Here is a 7,500-nt window from a genome sequence, read left to right on the forward strand (position 1 = left end):
TGTGACTGGAACTTTCTTCGAAATCACGTGATTGACAACTCCCAGAGAAATCTATTCTCTGGTGGACATTGCACTAGTCTATTAAACCTTGTCGTTCCATATTCAAAGTAAATTTCCAAGCTCCGAGGAAGAGGAGAGTAATTATACTAAAGGTAAAATTCTTTGGATCGTCAGTAATAGAAGAAATAGGTCTTCGTTGCTGAAGTTTGTCACAGACTCATATTGCGGAAATATCTTCATGAAATTCGAAAATTTGCTTTATTGTTTTGTAGGAAGACTGATTTCAGCACTGGAGTTCAAGAAGTTCAAGCCTTCAGTTATAAGGTAGTGGCAAGTGAAAAGTGCATTATCGGTTAAAGCTTCAAGCCTCAGTTTTAATTAACTCTTCCGCTATACTATTTTATGTCTGATGCTGTTCGAAGACTTTAATTAACTGAGGCTGAAACGGTGAAAAAGGTTTTTGGAGATTTGTGAACGAGTGCAAAATTGATTTATACAGATATATTCCTTACTTATAGAATTCAATTCTTCCTTTGGAAATGAGAAGAAAAATGTCTGCAGGCGTTCCCATTCTTCACTACTAAGTTTCAACGGTTTCAACTCACAAAATCCTATGGTTGACAATCACAACAAGACATCAACTGCGTTTTTTCGGAACCTTGAGAAAAGTGTCTATTCATTTGATACTCGTTTACTCTGGTTAATGTGCAATATATCTTGTCTTGTTTTAACATGCGCGTTTAGAAGCTTCAAATAGCCCTCTGCATGTCTGAGCACCCAAAATGATATATAATAATGCAGTCTCAAACTGAAACTCCAACACTTCAGTTCTGTTCTTCCGTAGTTCTTTATTACTTCTTTGTAAGGTTTTCAGCTTTTATTCAATATTCATGGTGAATAATGAGAGAAAAGGAATCGATCATAAAATAACTACAAATATCACATGTTGTTTCGATAATTAACTTTTAAAAGGGTAGTGAAAGGCAATCGTGCAACCTAGCATCAAAGAACTTGAAAGATCCCCCAAAAAATGCGGTCGAGTTTAATTAATCTTCTCGCCGGCAATGATTCACTTCGGCAACATTTGGTCAAGAGAATTAATATGCTTCAATGAGGACTTGATTTGCAAGGTTAATAGTTTTCATCCGCGACGCCAGGGTAAGAGCCAAGAGCGAAAAGAAACTCTTCATGTTTCATTCCCCCACCGACGCATCACCAGTTACTTAATAAAGTAACCCCTTCATATTAAAGTACGAAAGTTATTCGCTGATGGCAAACACATCAATACAAATTGTTTCATAGTGATAATTGCTAGCTGATCCGGTCCATGCCATTTTTCAATTCCAGCAGATTCTAATAATAACTGTGATAGTTACCCAGGGAGCTCCATTCACCCGAAAGTGGTTTTCAGGGACGTCCTGCATGCGATCGAATTGGAATTTAAAGATGTTGTGGAATTCGTGTTATTGTAAAAGACGATTGTTTTGTTTTTCGTCTTGTGGCTTTTGGTCAAAAGGAAGTCTTAACTTCATGGCCCAAGTTAAATAATTTATGACATTTGGAATGTTTCTCAGAAAAGCCGACGTCATGTGTGACGGGAACTTTCTTTGAAATCATGTGATTGACAACTCCCAGAGAAATCGATTGTCTGGTGGATATAGCACTAGTCCATTAAACCTTGCCGTTCGATATTCAAGGTAAATTTCCAAACTCCGAGGAAGAGGAGAGTAATTATACTTAAAGGTAAAATTAATTGGACCGTCATAGGAAATAGGTTTGGCATTCATCAAATAAGTCGTTGCTAAAGTTTCTTTCCGTGAACCTGTCGCAGACTCATAATGAGTAAAATAACTTGATGAAATTCGAAAATTTGCTTTATTGTTTTGTAGGAAGCTGATTTCAGCACTGGAGTTCAAGAAGTTCAAGCCTTCAGTTATAAGGTAGTGGCAAGTGAAAAGTGCATTAGCGGTTAAAGCTTCAAGCCTTCAAGCCTCAGTTTTAACTCTTCCACTATACTATTTTATGTCTGATGTTGTTCGAAGATTTGAATGTTCTTTCTTTAACTGAGGGTGAAACGGTGAAAAAGGTCTTTGGAGATTTGTGAACAAGTGCAAAATTGATTTATACAGATATATCCTTACTTATAGAATATATTCAATTCTTGTTTTGGAAATGAGAAGAAAAATGTCTGCAGGTGTTCCCGTACTTCAGCGGATACTAAATTTAATGACTCACGGTTTCAACTCACAAAATCCTATGGTTCACAATCACAAGACGACGTTAAGTACTTTTTTCGGAACCTTGAGAAAAGTGTCTATTCATTTGATACTCGTTTACTCCGGTTAATGTGCAGTATATCTTGTTTTGTTTTAACATGGGCGTTTAGAAGCCTTAAATAGCCCTCTGTCTGAGCACCCAAAATGATATATAATAATTCAGTCTCAAACTGAAACTCCAACACTTCAGTTCTGTTCTTCCGTAGTTCTTTATTACTTCTTTGTAAGGTTTTCAGCTTTTATTCAATATTCATGGTGAATAATGAGAGAAAAGGAATCGATCATGAAATAACTACAAATATCACATGTTGTTTCGATAATTAACTTTTAAAAAGTAGTGAAAGGCAATCGTGCAACCTAGCATCAAAGAACTTGAAAGATCCCTCAAAAAATGCGGTCGAGTTTAATTAATCTTCTCGCCGGCAATGATTCACTTCGGCAACATTTGGTCAAGAGAATTAATATGCTTCAATGAGGACTTGATTTGCAAGGTTAATAGTTTTCATCCGCGACGCCAGGGTAAGAGCGAAAAGAAACTCTTCATGTTTCATTCCCCCACCGACGCATCACCAGTTACTGAATATAGTAACCCCTTCATATTAAAGTACGAAAGTTATTCGCTGATGGCAAACACATCAATACAAATTGTTTCATAGTGATCATTGCTAGCTGATCCGGTCCATGCCATTTTTCAATTCCAGCAGATTCTAATATTAACTGTGATATTTACCCAGGAAGCTCCACTCACTCGAAAGTGGTTTTCAGGGAAGTCCTGCATCCGATCGAATTGGATGTTGGGGAATTCGTGTTCTTATAAAAGACGATCGCTTTTGCTTTTCGTCTAAGTGGCTTTTGGTCAAAAGAAAGTCTTAACTTCATGACCGACGTTAAATAATTTGACACATGTTTGGAACAGTCTGGAATGTTCCTCAGAAAAGCCGAAGTCATGTGTAACGTCTTTGAAATCACGTGATTGACAACTGCAAGAAAAATCGATTGTCTAGTGGATATTGCACTAGTCCATTAATCTTGCTGTTCGATATCCAACTTAAATTTCCATTGCAAAACGTAGTTTTTTTTGTCGTACTCGGATAGCAGCAGCTTTTCTCCTGTCGGCTTTTGCCCCAGCTCGTCAAACAGGAGTTTGAAACCCAGAGGAAGAAGACATCAATTATGTCAGCTTGAAGATAAAGTTCATTATAATCGCCAGTCATGGAAAACATTGATTGGCATTCACTGATCAAAGTTATTGTATTGTTATTATTCCAGTGTTTGGGAAAAATGGGTCACAATAAAACAGTTTGAAATTAATCTTTGAAACCCGGGCTTTGAAACACCTCCTAACCTTACTCTAACCGCAGCCTTTTTATAGTGCAAGACATTTCCGGTTAGGTTCGGTAAAGTCCAAAATAATATGCGTTTTCTGGCAAGTCTTGCGTAACGTGACTTAAATAGTTCTTAAAAGGCTTCAAAGGACGACACTCCCATCATTTTTATTAACTCGAACAATCTTTTTCTTGATTTTGAGTTGAGCAAGGCCGCACCAGTATTACTTCTACTGACATATTCCACCTATTGCAAATACTCGGTGCCAGCTGAGACTCATCCAACCAACTCGTAAGGCAAAAGAAACACAACCAAAAAAAATCAAAGATCGTCAAAAAATTCAGGAGAGTAACTGCCCAAGAACCCCTTTTCCCTTTTACAACCCTAACCTCTCACGTCTTTCATGACAAACTTTAATGCCAAGTACGAATCACGAAAATTAGGCCCTTTCTTATCGATGAGAAATAAATTTTATTGGACAGGAAAAAGAGAAAAGACTGAATACTCCATTTTTTTTTATATATCGTCTTGCCAGGATATTCTTGCCCGTCTTGCTCCCGAAATGAATGGACTTGGCCCGGAATATCGTCTGAGAAATTTTGAGGGCAAACTAGCTTTTCCCATACCACATACAGATAATTTAAAGCGAAGTTTTTGTTACAGCGGGGCTTGTTTATGAACAGTTTACCTGATAAAGTAAAGAAAACTGGCTATATGAAGCAGTTCAAACGAAACATCAAGAGGGTAACCAACTTATCGGATTCCCACACAGCAATCTTTCAAAACAGCTGAAAGCATTTTCTAAAACATTTTTCAGCTTAGCCAAACGAAGTTTCTCCGTGTGTTTAAAAAAAATGAGAATGTTGATACCTTCAGCCACTAATCCGATGGTGATTTACCTAGTTATTATCGTTTTCAATGCCGTTCACTTTGTCATTATCATTGTCGCTAACATAGTTATTGATAATGTCATTGTCTGTACCATTGCTATTGCCATTGTCATTTCCTTTGTCAATGTCATAGTCATTGGCGCTAACAAAGGCATTGTTAAAGACTTTGCTGGTCACATCGCTATTGCTATTGCCGTTTTTGTTACCATTGGCATTGCCACTGCTATTGCGATTATTTTTGCCATTAAATTGCTGTTGTCAACTTCATTAAGGAGCTTACGAATGGACGACGTTGACACGATGGCGTCGTTAGATTGCGTGACATACATACTGCGTTTGCATTTTTGGGCACTTGCCGGAGTCGCGCCAAAGTCGACGACCTTGGTGAGGGCGATTTGCCGGCGTCTTAAAAATAGCAGGACGTGAGGTTAGTTGTCAAAGTTATCTCCCGATGCTTCAGTTGTTTTTGCCAGATAATCAAGTATCACATTCAGGGGTATGTTCTTGACATGTGTTTTTGATTTTTTTGTCTGGTTTTATTGAAGGGGTGACCTTGTGCTTTGCCACGGCGAATAGCCCAACTACAAATAAAATCGTCTTTGAAACTCAAAGCCAAGTCTCCAAGTGTCGGAGCTAAAACTAAGCCACTGTAAGTGGTTATCTGGTCAGGTATCTTAAGCTGTTCAGCAAGTTTATAAGTGTACTACCTGTAAAAACGAACCTCAGCCGTGCATTCGTCGTTTGTTTTCTTATCTAAATCGAACCTTTCGTAGTTCCAGAACGGAAACTATGGGTTTTTTGGTTTTTGAACATCGTAGAAAAAGTACAAAGTTATGCTCGTTTGATAGGCTTACACTACACAAGCTTTCGTGTCTCTAAAGTTAGACATTTTGTAGTGAACAACTTGTGTTGTGAAAAGATGAAAGCAAACTTCAGAAACGGCGAGAAAATTTACCGCACATGCACGAACATCGTCCGCGTCTTTACAGCGAATATCGTAAACTTTTAAATTTCTACAGTACAGCGACACAGAACTATGACGTGACCCAACGGCATCGTCGTGCGAACGTCGTCGATTCGTAAACTGTCATTGTCAGTGGCATTGCTATTGGCATTGTCACTTTCTTTGTCATGATCACTGCCATTTTCCTTGTCATTTCAATAGTCATTGTTGTAGCAATTACCACTGTCATTAGTATTATCAAGTGTATGTTAACGTAGTTCTCAACTTTCGTAACTTTCAGTTGCATATATCGTCATGGCATGTGAATATTCTTCCTTTTGGGACATCGAAAGACCACCCTATGTAGTTCTTCTGGGTGATGTTGGTACTGGTAAGTCCACTTTAGTAGAGAAACTGACTGGAGAAAAAGGCAGGAGCTCAGATGCGAACGAGAGTTTCACAAGCACCTACGACGTTTTCTGGGTCTCTGACGGCAGCTTTATTGTAGCCGACACACCAGGCAGCAACTCAGTGAAAGATAAATTGGACCACAACGTGGAGATTTCTGGCGCTCTCAATCTTAGACCTGTCTCAAGAATATTGATTGTTGTCAAAGCTGAGACTCGCATTGATTCTGTGATCGACAATGCTCGCAAGTATGCAGATCGCTTTCTGGAGCTCCCTATGGACGTGGTTGGGGTTCTTGTCACGCATATGGATATGGTGGAATGGACAGAGAAGGATTTTACGCCGCGGATAAAAGATGAGCTTGGTATCGATACCATTGTCTTTTCTTGGATTACCATAGATCACGAGACACTGAAGAAAAATATACTAGAGACCTGCAATGAAAACTATGACCTGACAGTGAATGATGAAAACTTTTTTAAGCTTTTTAAAATCCACAACAGTCATCGAAAGATTCTAAAATCCACCAGCGATGAGGTTAAGAACTTTTTAGACAAGAAAAGGGATTTTGATGAGCAAAGAAAAGCTTTCCAAGGCAAGGATTTGGTTGACCTTGTATTTGAGTTCCAAGCTTACATGACAGATGAAATTGTTGAAGCCCAGAAGAGGATGTCCGAGATCAACAACTTTACATTTGATGGTGATGGTGCAGCCAATGAAGCTGCTCACGTTGCTAACATGGTGAATCAACTTCGCGTGGTTCTGTACGATATCAGAACGGAATGTCTCGGATACCAGAGTGAGCATGGAGTATCTGAATTGCGCAAATGTCCATACTGTGGTACTATTTGGACCAAGGTGGAAGGTTGTGACGGCAATACAATCTGTGGAGAACGACCCTCCAATGCCAACGACTTCAGGGACCCAGCATACGCAGAACTGGGTACCTTCTCGTTTATATGGAATGGTGGTATGTTTCTAATTAGAAAGGTCAGCAATAGGACCGTGAAATCTGAGAGAGCGTCTGAGCGACATCTTGGATGCGGAAAGTCAATCAACTGGAAAGAGATGGCAAGATTTGAGGTTCCATCTGAATTCAGTGAAACTGTTAAGGTCGCAACAAGTGATATCAAGACCCTGCCACCAGCTGCAGCGAATTTTCGAGAAAAGCTGTCTGGAAAGATAGATGCTGCCACAAAAAAGAAGAAAATACCAAAACGACCATCTCAGTCTTAAAGAAACCAGACATGTCTTGCTTACTTGACCTTACTTTTTCTTGTTTGACACTCTAACGAACATTTTAATATGTTTGAATGTAATCATCATCATTTTATTTGCTTTTTATTTGACGAGGATAATAACACTGAACAGGAAAGCTTAAAATCTTGTGGTCCTCCATAAAACTAGTGAAACATTAAACACAAATGTAACAAGAGGCTCTATGTAGCCAATACTCATGCGCTGCCAGGTTATTTGTACTTTTGTTGACAGTTTAATAATAATAATAATAATAATAATAATAATAATAATAATAATAATAATAATAATAATAATAATAATAATAATAACAACAACTTTATGGTACACCACAAAATAAGGTATATAGGTGTTACAAGAATCTATTTGAGAGAAGTTGCTCTTTATCGTGTGAGTTCAT

General features: G+C 38.4%; 1 protein-coding gene across 4 annotated transcripts in view; it reads left to right on the plus strand.

The window, feature by feature from the left end:
- Positions 1-30: 30 nt before the first annotated feature.
- Positions 31-7,500, plus strand: part of LOC138049170 (uncharacterized) — a 33,075-nt gene continuing 25,605 nt past the window's right edge. For 3 of the 4 annotated variants that reach the window (XM_068895340.1, XM_068895341.1, XM_068895337.1), the window contains exons 1-3: positions 31-152; positions 273-324; positions 1,890-1,940. The gene's annotated coding sequence lies outside the window, so the exon portion shown is untranslated. Of the gene's footprint in view, positions 153-272; positions 325-1,633; positions 1,744-1,889; positions 1,941-7,500 lie in introns of those variants that run through there. The other variant, XM_068895338.1, reaches the window with a different exon arrangement.

Source organism: Montipora capricornis, chromosome 5, assembly GCF_036669925.1.
Source record: "Montipora capricornis isolate CH-2021 chromosome 5, ASM3666992v2, whole genome shotgun sequence".
Classification (NCBI taxonomy): domain Eukaryota; kingdom Metazoa; phylum Cnidaria; class Anthozoa; order Scleractinia; family Acroporidae; genus Montipora; species Montipora capricornis.